Source organism: Cherax quadricarinatus, chromosome 76 (genome assembly GCF_038502225.1).
Source record: "Cherax quadricarinatus isolate ZL_2023a chromosome 76, ASM3850222v1, whole genome shotgun sequence".
Lineage (NCBI taxonomy): Eukaryota > Metazoa > Arthropoda > Malacostraca > Decapoda > Parastacidae > Cherax > Cherax quadricarinatus.
The window spans coordinates 2,898,410-2,915,401 of record NC_091367.1 but is presented as its reverse complement, the minus strand read 5'-3'; the positions used below and the strand labels follow the sequence as shown (position 1 = coordinate 2,915,401).

Below are 16,992 nucleotides of genomic sequence, written 5' to 3'. Positions count from 1 at the left end.
ATTGGGAAGCGTTAGACCGGTAGTTCGTACAGACCTGAGGAATTCGAGGAAGGCAAGGTTCATGGAAGAAGGTTGCTCCAGTCTCACCGTCTTCAAGAGGAAATTGGACAAGTATCTTTATCAGGTGTCAGATCAACCAGACTGATGGATATGTGGGTCAGCGGGCTATCAGCAGTAACAGCCTGGTTGGCCAGGCAAGCACCAGACGAGCCTGGCCTATGACCGGGATTCGGGAGTAGACAAACTCTCGGAACTCGTCAAAGGTATACCCTGAAGGTTAAACCAACTGGCAATGGGTGGTTATCTGGCTCGATATGAGGAAGGGAACATTAGTTCCAGTTCTGTGGATCAAGAGACTTTTACTAGTATCTGACACTCCCCTTGAAGAGAGAATAGATTAAGTGGAAGCAGGTGCGCGCATCAACCGAATCGCCTATTTACTTAACAGTTTTGTTCTTCGCTGTTGTTCTCTACTTCATATATACAAAATCACTTGCTAGGCATTTTATTTGTAGATATTCTCTATGAAATAAATTGGTCTTAAAAATTCCTACTTCCTGAAGATGAGCAATATTTTCATAAGGAAGATAAGTGAACAATAGATGGTGGAGAAGACGTAATTGCAATGAGGATGTTTATAGAGACGTTTCAATTTTGGACAGTTGTCTTATTCTTAAATCTTCTGAAGAAGTGAAACGTTTCAATAAAGTTCCTCTCTGTAACTGTCTTTTCCACCATTTGTCGACTTAGCCCCATTTATCTCCATTTACTCAGCAATAGCACATTCTCAATGAATAATCAAAGAAATTAAAAAATAGATGTCAAATGTACAGAAGAGATGTACCTCACACATGGACCTTATACAAGTTTGATATACCCGAGATATCTGTGTACAAAGTTTTTTTAAACCCCCATTTTAGAGAATTAAGTATTTTTGATGTTACTGTACAGGTGAATTGCAGCCTTATTCACCCAGTGAAGGCACTTGACCTTAGACCTAAGGAAAAACTAAGGACTCAGCAGGAGAGGCGAGACAGTCCCTATAACAATCCTGGTAGTCACGTCTTTCACTGTTTTTTAATTAAAATATATTACAATGTTTAATTGCACAATGTTCGGCAAAATACTCTATTTTACAAGATTCTTTTTTCAGAATGCTAACCATTTGACTCCAAACGCAATTCGCTTAAGCATAGCCTATTTCCACGTAACGCTGAAAAAATAAATTGTTACACCTACCCTACAGAAACTTAATATGCTCAGTAGCTAGACTACATTTCATATCCAAGCACATGCTATGGTTATATTATATCCAAGCACGTGCTATAGATACCATTTAATCACTAAAAAAATATACACCATAAAATTCGTGAAGGTTGGCTACGCTGGCATTTCAGATGCAACAATTGTTTAGATGGGCACACTGTTATGTAATTCTAACCTTAAACAGACTTGCTAGATATGAAATCGGTCACAGGTAAATACTAAAATGTTAAAATCTCGAAGAGTGACGTTATTCATTACCCTACACTACACAAACCCTCCATTCTATTGTAACCTACACATCACCTGTTCCTTGCACACCACCACCACGATTGTCACACACCAGATTCACAATAATGAGCCAGATCACCTAGCTCCAGGCACCCTGCAAGAAATCATAAATGACGGCAAATCCTGCAGGCACAAACGCTAGGCATGCGTGATGTGGGCGCGTCTCCGTCCTAACTATGACTTCCAAGACGTCTTAACTCAAAGATCTTCGATGCTTCCAGGTTCTTGCAGTAAAAAAAATATATAAACTTGATATAGAAAATGAATTTTAACAAAGAAGCAAATTACCTTAGGGGTATCTTAAACAAACGTGCGCAGAGAAAGTGTTATATTATGATAAATGTGTTGTCTATGACCTTGCAGGTAGCAGAGGACTTCAAGACTATCACATGATCTATGAACATCTGGCCCTTGATGATGGCAAAGGGCTTTTGATTAAGGGAATTAAAACAATATTCCCTTTCCTCTTATCAAACTTGATTACATCTCATTCCCCAAGCACAATGATTTACTTTCCTATGAATAAAATATGTGAACACCTGGTTGCACGTTCTTAATATTTGCAACATAATTTTGCATGTAATTATATCTAAATTCAAATTAATGCATGTAACACAATAATCACTAATTTCAATGTACTGTCAATGCATATATTTTGTACGCTTTAACGACACAGACTAGCAGTAGCCACCAAATGACTTTTTAAAGTGAAAAAAAAATAAATATATAATAGGGAAAAATTACAATATGATAGGACTGAGGTCCATTGTCAAAAAGGCAGTATGATCAAACAATGAACCACTCCATAAGGATAAACTTATACACTGTCATATACCAAATAAAAAAAAAAAGTTTACCACTTGGGAAATGGGAAGTAACGAGGTGCGATCACAGTTTGGGGAGGGTAGCTCAAATTCCTAGGATCAAGATGAATTTACCAGCATAAGGCACCTCCTCTCTTAAAGGAAAAGTAATATACTTCAGGTATAATTCAAGTGAATAACTATACGACACAATACTTCCAAGTCTGACAACACAAACCACGAATTGTGCAACACGCATGCACACACTACCTTTGACCTACGAGTAAAGGAATTCATGCAGTGATCTTATGAATGACTGATACTAATACATACAACATAAACCTGAACATCTTCCTGTTGTGGATAACTAAATTTGTCCCACCAGACAAGGAACCCAAATTAACTTCTGGCTGAAATATCCATCATATTTTTTAATCTTACCTTATTAACTTTAGAGTAAAAGCAACCACAATTACATGGCCAAAAAAATCGTAATGGCTGCTAGATTGTGGAAACTTGCAGTTCTAACATAAGACGAGATCATTCTGAGGCGCCAAGGATAGGCTGCTATTGATCCACACCAGGTACATGTAAGAGCCACAGTGGCGGCCTACAAAATACACAAGTCATCCTCCAAAGATTTTTGTTTTATTTTCAATGAGAGGTTTTCCTCATCTCATGAATTTCAAAACAAATAATCAAATACCAATCTTCGAAGATGTGTATGTATCATTTATTCACTGGTGTTAGCAGTCCATCAATTTCGTTATAAAAATTACGGTTCACCAATTCGGTTAAACAAATTATGTACATTAACGAGATAATTCAGAAAGACGACCGTCACAATGTGTAACAAATGAATGGTTTGTATATGAGCCGTGCTTAATCAAGATACACACTACTAATAATTAATGGTTCTCAAACTATTACTGACCTGAACTTGAAACGTAAGAGAGATTCATAAAAATATACACCTGGAAAATTCTGGAGGGATTGGACCCAAACTTGCACACTAAAATCACTACATATGAAAGAAAGGAGGTTAGCAGACGGTGCAAAATACCACCTATGAAAAAAGGGAGCAATGAGTACGCCCAGGGAAGTCTGAAATGTAAAAAGAATCAAGACTTGAACACGCCCCTTCGTGTAAGTTTATTTAGGTACAAGTACGCATAAGTACAATTATCATATATAGGAACATACGTGGAAATTACCTAGGATAACCCAAGAAAAAGTCAAAGTGACTTATTACCACTGAGTCTTTGTACAAGGGAAATTACTAACAAGCCCCTGGCTGTCGTCAAGAGGTAAGAGGTAAACCGGTTCAAGAGCCAAAATGTACCTAATGAATATGGCTACAGAAAGGGAGGAGAGTGACTTCTTGTATATCTAACATACCTGGAGTCTACCTGGAGGTTATTCCGGGGATCAACGCCAACGTAAGTATCTAATTTTACCTTACCCCTAGTATATCTCCTTTTATTTTAGATACTTTTCATAGTTAAGGTACTTAGCTATTTTTAACTTTTAATATAATTAATACATATCACAAGGACCCCAATAGAAACAAGTCAGTCTGACTTCATTAAGTTATCCTAGGTAATCTACACATACGCTATGTATGATAATCTATGTAACTGTATTTCTGTGTACCTGTACCTGAATAAACAAGAGACCTGGTGAGAGCGAAGTGTGGGACGAAGGAAGGGTAACCCCGGATATCGACTCGGGTAGACGGCTCCCTCACACATACACCCTTACTTTCCCTCTCATTTACACACTTTCCCTCTCAAATTCACACCCTTAATCTTCCTTTCCCCAAGGACTAACACGAGAGCTGAGGTGTTATGTGGGAATGGTTGTCAATATACTTAGCCATATATACACCTTTCCCCTCCCACTCGAACAATATCTACCTCTAGATTTTTTCATCACGATTCTCTACCAATATACATAGATCTATGTGTACGCATGCATGTATATATGTATGTAATACTTTATATAATGACTTGGATTAAATTAGGGTACTACTGAACAAAGCAGGACTATGAACCTACAAACCTGACTCACTCAGAATGAACCCACTGCAGAAAAAAAGGAATCTACATTAGTTTTTTCTATTAACTCAAAATTAGTCGGAATTTCACAAAAAAATAATATTTTTCATCAGTATTAATTAATAATAAGTATATTAATGATGAGAGAGAAGTAGGATTAAGTTATATAACGCAAGTGGATTTTATGGCGTAACTTTTCTCCCACAATGATTAATTACAGACTACAAGTTTGTTATTATATTCATGAAGAAGCATTAAACCCCGATGACTACACGAGTTGCGATGTTTACTGAGGTTCATTTCCAAGGGAAAGGTATCTCCAATTCCTTGGACCAACTGTCCTTCCCCAGCATCAAGACACTATCCTTGAAGGTATTCAGAACTGAGCACGGTTACTCCTTGAAAGTCTTTAACTTGCATCTAATAGTGTTTGCTACCTCCTTCAAATTGAAGGAGGTAGCAAACACTATTATTACCTCAAAATAATATATACACTAGACATGTTACTGGTGTTATCTGTGCTAAGGTATATATAGGTCGTTCCACGCTGATACATAAGCAGCTACACTCCATGTCTTTTGCCTGTCTTCAGTTTCCAACAAGGTAGAAGTAGGTAATAACAGAAATATCAACATCGAAGCCTTAATTTCCACACTTCTAGTCATTGCATTTACTCATTGCTAGTCATTAGTAATAATCTCACGCGCCAATATAATTCAGAGTTGATTTACAAGTCATCATCCGTAGCTTGCATTCCCAAATATGATGATAATCACAAAACTTGATGAAAATGCTGTTAAATTTATCTCAACATTCAACGAAATGGTAATCATTCTATGAAGTTTCGCATCACAGGTTATAAAAAAGTTTCTTTGCCATGTTTAAAACACAACCGACGCAAATTCACTTAATAGTAAACGAAGAAAAAAAAATCGTGTTTCTGTTGCAAAGTTTCAGTAATATAAACTATACCACTCTCCACAAGCACTGGGAGAACACTACCACCTTGCGCGATCCCACACTCCCTTCATCCTCACTCAACTGTCGAGTGCTCAATATCTTTTAATTTATCTATAAACCGCTCTCCGTAGTGGGTTAGTAAACAGAAAGTATACTGTGCTTACATTATTTCATTCTGCATTAAATATGCCATTGCATTTTTATTTCATGTGAAAACACTATATTGTTCTCTGTAATGAATCTTGGCAACTCATTTCAGAGAAAAGCGACCAACCACATGGCTTCATCACCAGATTTCTATTATATGCATCCGTTTAGTACCTCTGAAGTTCATGCTGAATTGTGAAACATACATTTATGTTGCTTATGTGCAAATTGTTAGTAATATTGCAGAACTTAATATATATTAGTTTGGAGAAGATACTCAACTTGTATTCTGAGTGGCAAACTTTAAACCGTGACGTCATATTCCTTTCTCGTGATTGGTGGAAAGAAAATACATGCTCCTCTGTTTACATGTATGACATCACTGAGCTGATGTTGATATGGGTAGGTTATTGTAATAGATAAATAGACAGAGAGAGAGAGAGAGAGAGAGAGAGAGAGAGAGAGAGAGAGAGAGAGAGAGAGAGAGAGAGAGAGAGAGAGAGAGAGAGAGAGAGAGAGAGAGAGAGAGAGAGAGAGAGAGAGAGAGAGAGAAATGATAATGCAATGGTAACAATGGCCGGAGAGATGGTCACGGCATGCTGAAAATAACACACCGTAACCCATCTACCTACCTGGAGGTAGGTAGTTTGGTTACCTGGAGGCTATTCCGGGGATCAACGCCCCCGCGGCTGTTAGTGCTGGCCGGACGTAGTCCAACGTACGAAACACAGCCCGGCTGCTCCCGCACTGACTTTAGGTATCTGTCCAGGTCCTTCTTGAAGACAACCAGGGATCTATTGGTAGTTCTCCTTAACTAGACTAACTTAACGACAAGTTATGGAAATAAGTCACTTTGACTTTTTTGGGTTATCCTAGGTAATCTACACATACGTTGCTATGTATGATAATTTATGTAACCGTATTTATGACCCCTTAAGGAAAGTTCCTTGATGCTGGTGAGGGGATCTTGATCTAGGGAATTGGATCTGTGCTCCAGTTCCCTGAATTAAGCCTGAATACCTTCCACATCACTCCATAGGCGCTGTATAATCCTATGGGTTCAGCGCTTCCCCCTTGATAATAATAAAAATAATAATGTATTTATATATATCTGTACCCAAATTAACTTACAGTCGCCGGCCGGTGCAACAAGAATTCTCGACCTGGGAAGGATGTCAGCCGCTACTTTTACGGCCGCCGTTGCATCGGATAGTCAGCGAAATATATTGTACCATAGCCAAGAGCCAAGCTTCCTGTGTGATCACCCATAAGATAATCGTCTTAACTGTAACCACCTGTATACCGTCCACTTAATAGCATTTAGACAAGAATGAAGACATCTACCAAAGAGAATTTGGAACCTTATAAAGGTACACATCATCACATACTGATGAGTATCAAGATTAGAGCCACTGCTGCTGCAAGTTTCTTCTGTAGTAGAGCGTTCAGCTCACATCCGAAAGTTTGTAGGTTCAATTCCCAGGCGCAGCTACACGATTGGGGAAAGTCACCTTACACCTCTTCTCCTATTCAGCTAGCAGTAGACACCTAAAAATCATAATACACAAGTGCAGAGCAAGGTTTTATTCAGACAACGCTTCGTTCTATGCAGAACTTATCAAGTTTCTATACAATTATCATGATTATCATAGTTTTACACAAAGAGTGAAACTGTCATGATAAGCTTGTTTTGCACCTGTATCTTTTCTTCAGTGCTGTGGGTAATACATTTTTGTACATAGATACTTAGAAATTAATAAGCTGTTGTGGGTGTGAGCTTCGATGACTCCATTAACAGATTATAGAGAATCTCGATCCAGTGGGAGCACTTCTCACAAGGTGAATCTCATTATTATTGAATTCGCGGGGAAGCGCTAAATCCGTGTCATACATCATCCTGGGAAATGGAGAATAATCAATATCTGATCCAAAGGGGAGGGCAGCTCCAGTTCCCTTGATCGAAAGTCCTTCAACAGAAGCAAGGTATTCAATACGTTGTTTATATTCACTGTAAGGTGTATACTTGAGGGAGAGAGAATCCCTACTCTTTCTCTCTCTACGTTAAGTAAATTTATTCAGGTACAGGTACACATAAATACAGTTACATATGTTACCATACATAGCAGCATATGTAGAATACCTTGTAATAATAATAATAATAATAATAATAATAATAATAATAATAATAATAATAATTCTACTGAAAGGCGGCACAGGTTACTAAAACACAATATATATATAGTAAGCACTTTATTAATATATGAGAAGCGAGCAGTATAATGAAGCAGTCAGTCGTTCGTCATGATGATGACAGTAAATGAAAATAATGTTAAATGCCAAAATTTTTTTAATGATAACGGCAACTAGCTCTCAGATATGTAAATATACCATTACTATTATTATTATATTTATAAAGAAGCGCTAAACTCATATAGGTCATACAGCGCCTGGGAAATAAATAAACCAAGGAGAGTTCCAGTTCCTCGGAATAAGTGCTCATCAGTATCTCCCTTCAAGGTGCCATCACGGTGACAGTTACCCTACACTTCCTTGGATCAAACCTGTTTACCTTCAATTCCTAAGGCGCTGTATGACCCCTATGGGTTTAGCGCTTCCCATTTTAAATTTATTTCACAATTTTTTTAACGCTAATAAAATTAATAGCTAAGGAGTTATATTTCAACAAGGGACAGTAATTTATATCTATACTTGTTAATGGAATTGGTACACTACCTGGTATACATAAGTGTAAATTGTTGGTCGTCAATAAATGTTTAATTAGTTATCCCTTAATTAAGATCAAGTTGTACCTTAATGTTATACTCACGTGGGCGTCACACTGAAGAACACTGACATTGTGATGGCGGTCACTCTCTCTTTACTCTGAAGAAAAAATACAAGGCAGAATTAAGATAATAAGACAAGCGTTATTTAGGAGTGTTTACAGACTATTTATATAAATGTGTGGATGGAACAATACATCGGCAGCATCCGACTATGATATACAAAACTGCAATACGTATTAGTAAGAGGAAACAGCTCATACGTAATGCAGTATTGACTCGGTGAGGGAATAAGTTAGGTTAGGTAGGTTAGTCAGGAAATAGGGTGTTTCCTGACGTGGGTCTTAGTCATATGATGACCCACAGCTGGAGCTTTTCGTCATCTAACAGAGGCCTTCCGCTGGCTTACCTCTCCACCCCTTTAAAAATCATGGTTATAATTATAACCATTTAGTTATTATAATGTATTCAGTCCTGGAAGAAGCAATCCTTGTTATATTCTATTCTCCTGCCACCTAACAACACTTAACTTTCAATCGTTTGATTTTATTATTTAATTCAATACTTTTAAGAAGATACATTATTCAACATTCATTTATCATATTTTTTCATTCTGCTGATCAAGTATCAGTTTTCCCTGAGAGACTTCTCTATGTAAAATGGCAATGTTAACGACGTAGTAACAATACATACGCCTAACTAGGTGATTGCTATCATTATACACTAGTAATTGTGTTTGTAATTAACTGTTTGTCGTTACAGGAGCAGAGTTATGCTCGTGTTCTCTCCAGTAATTTATCATTTCTCAAATTTCCGATTTCCAATACATATTTACGCTAGAACGATACAACTAAGCTAATCAGTGGAATCTATCTAATGAGATCCTCATTGTTTGTCTTATCAAGATACATACCGCAGCTTTTAATACATTCAAAATTCAGATACAAACAATAGCAGTTGAATTGGTTCAGCTGCTATTGTCTGTATCTGGATTTTAAATTGGATTTGTGGATGACACTTTGCCACTTTGGAACAAAAGGGGTGAGGTGTGTATCATAATTTTTGAATTAAGGTATCACGATGGAAATTTAAACGAAACTTAAGCACACCAGTTTAAATACGTCGCATTGCTTAACTTTCTTGGGTTAACCAAGTTTAATTCCTTCATATTATTATTATTATTATAATCATGGGGGAGTGCTAAACTCTAGGATTATACAGCACTCGTGGGGGGGGAGAAGAATGGAAGGTATTCAGTCTCAATTCAGGGAACCGGAGCACAGATCCAATTCCCTAGATCAAGAGCCCCTCACCAACGTCAAGGAACCTCCCTTGAGGGGTATTCCTTCATAATTTATTGTATAAATGCACTAAAATTTTTAAATTATGTATGAAGCCTAAACAAAAAACTAATCATAACCCCCCTAAAATTCAAAACATTAAAGCTAAAATAGCTTATTTCTTTTACAATACTATGCTCTAGCCTATCTCCGGACAACTTATCTTCCTGCTTACACGTAGCCCAACATGGCAGCGAAAACTACGGGCAAATCCAATCTAGGTTTAGAAAGTCACTGGTCTCATATTTTCATTGGGTTAGGTTTCAACTCCTTGATTTACAGCTCCTGGGATGTTTCAGGCTTTTAAACTACAGTTGATAGATTTCTTGAGTGCGTTGAGCTAAAGTTTCGGTACTTTTTGAAGGTGTCGAGCTCCAGTTTTTGGGCCTTTTGGAGATTAATAGCCTCTAGGACTCTTTTGCTGTATGACCATGGTGGGTTTAGCGCTTTATTATAATCAAGGGGAAGCTCTAAACCCGTAGAATTATACAGCGCCTGTGGGGGGATGTGGAAGGTATTCAGGCTTAATTTTGGGAAGTGGAGCACAGATCCAATTCCCTAGATCAAGAGCCCCTCACCAGCATCAAGGAACCTTCCTTAGGGGGGGGGGGGTTAGCGCTTAGTTCCAATTGTAACAATAATAATCATTTAGCTCATGAGGCCTGATTCAACTTTCATGACTTGATTTGTACTCCCTGGAATGCTGGCGAGAAATATACATAATAATATACACTTGGAAAATCCTAGAGGGACTAGTCCCAAATCTACCCACCGATGCCCACCTCAGCTACCCAACTCACTCAGTCTGGACCTTAAATTAGGAACATATGGTTCCTGAATAATTACTAGAAAAAAATATGCCAGTAACACTGGCAAATTATGTGGACTGTATAAAATTATCATTAAATATTTATAAGTACAACAAATGTTCATAAAAATTAAGGTAATTACCCAACTATTCTATTGGGTTTACAGTCAAACGCTTCCCTAATAGTAAGCAACTAATACTGGCCAATAAATAGTTACATTACCTAATTATGTGAGAATTAAAACTCACTGGAAGACGAAAGTAACATTAATTTCCACGCTGTAAAGGTTCTTGATCTTGCTAACCCGCATCTCATTTTTCTATTATTATCCGCATTAATTTGACATTTACAGTATACATCAGTATTATTCCAGATGCTCTCCACATTAATTCGTTTTCCAGAACCAAATTTACGCTGATGTTATTCCTATCAGCTACGATTGGTCACGATTCAATTAATACCACTCATTAGAACAGCACACAACGCAGTTATTCCCCGGCTCCCGCCTGAATGTTGGTTCTTTTGTCGTTTGACATTTTCTAAAATGTTACATCAACACTACGTTATATAAACACATTATTATTATTATTATTATTATTATTATTATTATTATTATTATTATTATTATTATTATTATTACACCAATTACAGGAAAATTATTAAAACAATCCCAAATAGTCAATGAGAATGATTGATTTAATCCTTACAGTAAATATTAAATTCCTCTGTACATATACTTGAGAGATACATATCTTATGTACCCTGTCACTGAGCAGTGCCAGACTATTATGCACTACAAGGCACCTCCACCCATCCCCAGTACAGCTGGTAGTGCCATCCATGTTTAACATAGTGATGGCGTGTTTACAAGTCCCTGTTTACGTACAGTAAACATGAACCTTGTTCAGGGATTCTTCATTGTATGTTCTGTTATGCTGATTATTTTGCGTTACGTATAACAAACCGCGAAACCCGTCCAAAGTTATTCGAATTTGTACAAAATTAAATAATCCTAATCAGCGCTTCAATGGAGGTATTGCTACTTTCCCCTTCCTCGGAACAAACCTGATTACCTCATTCCCTACAGGTTAAGCGCTTCCCTTTTAATTTACTTAAAACTGTGCGAGGTTAGATTTTATCGTTTGCTCAGTACCATACACAGGTAAATAAGCTTATTTAGGTACATGTACATGGGTAGAGGTCATTTTGATAAGGACCTGCTTTGTATGGGCCAGTAGGCCTTCTGCAGTGTTCCTCCATTCTTATGTTTAATATAGTTACACAAATTATCATGCAGTCCCTGTATACACTACCTAGGATAACCCAAAAATGTCATCAGGGTTAAATTATGACCACGGTGAGCCCACTTGTGTAAACATCCTGGATCACTGGTCTTGTGTGAAGACACAGTGGTGGGGTTAGGTTAGGTAAGGTTTGTCAGGAAACAGTTTGTTTCCTGACGCGAGTCTTAAGTCATATGATGACCCATAGCTGGAGTATGACTCGCGAAATCGTAATGACACGATTGCAAAGAAACCATACCACGGGTGGGGTTAGAACCCGCGGTCTGGAGTTTTAAGACTCTCTGATCGCGGGTTCTAACCCCACCCGTGGTATATTTTTTTTTCCGTAGCTGGAGCTTTTGGTCATCTGACCGAGGCCTTCCGCTGGCTTACCGGTCCACCCCTTTAAAAATTAAGGTTATAATTATAACGTTTTATTTTATTAACATGCAGTGGTGAGCTAGCAAGGGCGTTATATACTCAGAGGAAATAAAGTAGGAAATACACCATTACTAGGCGATCAATTAGAAAGTCGAGGGCAATATTACGAAAAAAATTCTAATTAAACATCTTAGCAAATGAGTGAAAGAAACTATAAATCATAATAACAATGATGCAGGGAAAATCCATGAGGCTTTCTTTGTAATATTTGACTTATTGGTGACCATGACATATTTAATAGGCTTTATTCTTATGTTTAGAAAAAAATGGCCCTTCGAGGCGGTCTTGATATTGGCAAAAGGGTCTTGATCAGAGGAACTGAACTTAAAGGGTGAGATGCCTTGATGCTGGCGAAGGGCTCTTGGTTCAACACCCCTCAAGTAAGGTTCCTTGATGTTGGTGAGGGGCTCTTGATTTAGGGAATTGGATCTGTGCTCCAGTTCCCTGAATTAAGCCTGAATGCCTTGCACATCCACCCCCAGGCGCTGTATAATCCTCCGGGTTTAGCGCTTCTCCCTTGATTATAATAATAATAATCTTGGTTCAACATACCCCTTCCTTAAATCAAATCTGATTAACTCCTGGGCGCTGTCCGACCCTACAACTTTAACGCTTCCCCACGAACAAGAACATGGAATTGGAGCTATCATCCGTCCTTCCTTCCTTGGATCAAACCTGAGTACCTCCCATTCCCCTGACGCTGTATAACATCTATAGATTTAACGGTTCCCCATAATATCATACGAAAATGACAGTATCACTAAGAAAACATCATAAATACACTGAAAGTAATGCGAACCTGATGTATTAATAAGGCCAGTCAAATCCAATTCGTGTCCTGCACGCCAGTGACAAGCATCAACTGTCACTGTTCTTACTCATGTGAATATGTATCTCGCTCTCAGCACCGTCTGTTACTGCTACTTTCCTCCTGTCACTACACCAGCAGGGACGTAACTGAGAGGATAGACTCAGCATACTCATACCTGCTGCCTATTTTTCCCTCCCGCCTGAGTTGCCAACCGAGGTATATATGGAGCCTTCCATCAAAAGGTACTGTAAATGAGCGTTATCAATTTAAAGATCTGGATCAAATACAAGCCTGAATTTTAATATCTTGAGGTATTATCCTGCATCATGGTAGGCACGAGAATACTATTTATATTTGAGAGGCTTGGTCTGGGACCGGGCAGCGGGGGCGTTGACCCTCAGAACATTCTCCAGCAAGTTACAATGAATCTTGCCCTCACAATCTTAGGCTCTCTATAATTTGTTCATGATTGTAGCCATGTATAAACGTAAGTAACCATTCTTACAGGATTCATTACCTTTGTAACTTGTGAGTTCATTACCTGTGTACCTAGTTCAGCTATCAAAACTTTGGGGGCCCAGTCCCTGGACCCATTACGTACCTCTGTAATCTGTAAATACCTTTGTAACTTGTCATGATTGTGACTAGACCTACCTGGAGTTCATTACCTTTGTAAATTGTGAGTTCATTACCTTTGTAAATTGTGATTATTATTATTATAATCAAAAAGAAGCACTAAGCCACAAGGGCTATACAGCTTGTAAATTGTGAGATCATTACCTTTGTAAATTGTGAGTTCATTACCTTTGTAAATTGTGAGTTCATTACCTCTGTAACTTGCTCAGCTATCAAAACTTTGGAGTCCAGTCCCTGGACCAATTATGTACCTCTGTAATCTTTCGACTACCGCCCACAGGATGGGTATGGGGTGCATAATAAACATATTAAACTAACTCTTAGGCTCTCGTTTGTATTGTTGCAATGTGTCCTTGTTATTGGCAGTCCACAGTTATACAGACTCAGTAAGTACGTCTCAGATTTGTTTTGAAATGCATGACACTACTGATGAAATTGGCAAAAGGCATGTATGTCTTTAAGGGAGAAAATTACAACCTGGGCTGTTATCTAGTATAGTTTAAGGACTGTTCTATTTACCAGTGAGCACGTAGAGTTAACCTCCAACGTCGTCACCGCTCTACCACCCTTACTTTATCTTCTCTCTCCGCTCATTACTTTGTAATTTGTTCATGACTGTAACCATGTATAGGAGTGAGGCTGATTCATTACCTTTGTAACTTGCCATGATTGTGACCAGATCTACCTGGAGTTCATTACCTTTGTAACTAGTTCAGCTATCATAACTTGGGGGTCCAGTCCCTGGACCCATTATGTACCTGGAGTTTACCTGGAGAGAGTTCCGGGGGTCAACGCCCCCGCGGCCCGGTCTGAGACCAGGCCTCCTGGTGGATCAGAGCCTGATCAACCAGGCTGTTGCTGCTGGCTGCACGCAAACCAACATACGAGCCACAGCCCGGCTGATCCGGAACTGACTTTAGGTGCTTGTCCAGTGCCAGCTTGAAGACTGCCAGGGGTCTGTTGGTAATCCCCCTTATGTGTGCTGGGAGGCAGTTGAACAGTCTCGGGCCCCTGACACTTATTGTATGGTCTCTTAACGTGCTAGTGACACCCCTGCTTTTCATTGGGGGGATGGTGCATCGTCTGCCAAGTCTTTTGCTTTCGTAATGAGTGATTTTCGTGTGCAAGTTCGGTACTAGTCCCTCTAGGATTTTCCAGGTGTATATAATCATGTATCTCTCCCTCCTGCGTTCCAGGGAATACAGGTTTAGGAACCTCAAGCGCTCCCAGTAATTGAGGTGTTTTATCTCCGTTATGCGCGCCGTGAAAGTTCTCTGTACATTTTCTAGGTCGGCAATTTCACCTGCCTTGAAAGGTGCTGTTAGTGTGCAGCAATATTCCTTTTGACTACCGCCCACAGGATGGGTATGGGGTGCATAATAAAGATATTAAACTAAAACTTCCCTTCCTTCCTCCTCGCTGACGGCCCCACTTTTGACAAAGACTCCCTCTTTGCCTTTTTGATAGCAACAGATTTATTACACGCCCTTTGACTGTAAATCCCCCCCCCAGTACCAACAATACCACCAGTCCGATAACATTCTTCTTTGCAAATATACAGGGTCTAAAGCCAGCAACAAACAACAAAATACCTTTCATCCGTGGACTGCTTGCAGAGGCAAAGGCAATGTTCGCGGCTTTCACTGAGACCCACATAAAGGATCACTTGGACAACGAAATATGGATCCCAGGTTACAACCTATATAGATGTGACAGAGTGAACAGGCAAAAGGGGGGGGTTGGCCTGTACATTGCAGAGTCACTTGTTTGCACAGAACTGCTTAATGCCTCAAATGACGTAGTGGAAGTTTTAGCAGTAAAGGTCGAGAACCAAAACCTAGTCATTGTGGTAGTCTACAAGCCTCCGGATGCAACATCCCAGCAATTCCAGGAACAGCTGTTAAAAATTGACCACTGTCTGGAAAATCTTCCAGCTCCTGCACCCAACATCTTGCTCCTGGGGGATTTCAACTTAAGGCACCTAAAATGGAGGAATATAGCAAATAATATTGTTGCAGTAATAACACCAGGAGGCAGCTCTGATGAAAACTCACACTCACACGAGCTTTTAAATCTCTGCACAAAATTCAATTTAAACCAGCAAATAATAGAGCCTACTAGACTGGAGAATACACTAGACCTCATCTTCACTAACAATGATGATCTGATAAGAAATGTCACCATATCAAAAACAATATACTCAGATCACAACATAATTGAGGTTCAGACATGTATGCGTGGAGCCCCAGACCGACAAAATGAGACTAGTCACGAGGGAGCATTCACCAAATTCAACTTCAATAACAAAAACATAAAGTGGGACCAAGTAAACCAAGTCCTAACCGATATAAGCTGGGAAGATATACTAAGCAACACAGACCCAAACTTAAGCCTAGAACAGATTAACTCGGTGGCACTCGATGTATGCACAAGGCTTATTCCTCTAAGAAAAAGGAGGAGTAGATGTAAAATAGAAAGAGACAGGCGCTCCCTTTACAGGCGACGGAAAAGAATAACAGAGCGGCTAAAAGAGGTCAATATATCTGAAATGCGCAGGGAGACACTGGTCAGAGAAATAGCAAGCATCGAACTTAAGCTAAAAGAATCCTTTAGGAGTCAGGAATCGCGGGAAGAACTAAAAGCCATAAATGAAATCGAAAGAAACCCAAAGTATTTCTTCTCCTATGCCAAATCAAAATCGAGAACAACGTCCAGTATTGGGCCCCTACTTAAACAAGATGGGTCCTACACAGATGACAACAAGGAAATGAGTGAGCTACTCAAGTCCCAATATGACTCAGTTTTTAGCAAGCCGCTAACCAGACTGAGAGTCGAAGATCAAAATGAATTTTTTATGAGAGAGCCACAAAATTTGATTAACACAAGCCTATCCGATGTTATCCTGACGCCAAATGACTTCGAACAGGCGATAAATGACATGCCCATGCACTCTGCCCCAGGGCCAGACTCATGGAACTCTGTGTTCATCAAGAACTGCAAGAAGCCCCTATCACGAGCCTTTTCCATCCTATGGAGAGGGAGCATGGACACGGGGGTCGTCCCTCAGTTACTAAAAACAACAGACATAGCCCCACTCCACAAAGGGGGCAGTAAAGCAACAGCAAAGAACTACAGACCAATAGCACTAACATCCCATATCATAAAAATCTTTGAAAGGGTCCTAAGAAGCAAGATCACCACCCATCTAGAAACCCATCAGTTACACAACCCAGGGCAACATGGGTTTAGAACAGGTCGCTCCTGTCTGTCTCAACTACTGGATCACTACGACAAGGTCCTAAATGCACTAGAAGACAAAAAGAATGCAGATGTAATATATACAGACTTTGCAAAAGCCTTCGACAAGT

At 39.2% G+C, this 16,992-nt stretch overlaps 1 protein-coding gene across 4 annotated transcripts in view; it reads right to left on the bottom strand.

Annotated features, from left to right (window-relative positions):
* The window catches only part of LOC128703620 (calpain clp-1), a 248,795-nt gene extending 240,425 nt beyond the window's left edge, over window positions 1-8,370 (bottom strand). Inside the window, exon 1 of one of the 4 annotated variants that reach the window (XM_070101147.1) lies at window positions 8,349-8,370. The gene's annotated coding sequence lies outside the window, so the exon portion shown is untranslated. Of the gene's footprint in view, window positions 1-1,569; window positions 1,592-5,321; window positions 5,347-5,386; window positions 5,447-8,348 lie in introns of those variants that run through there. The other 3 variants (XM_070101144.1, XM_070101146.1, XM_070101148.1) reach the window with 3 other exon arrangements.
* Between the last annotated feature and the right edge of the window lie 8,622 nt (window positions 8,371-16,992).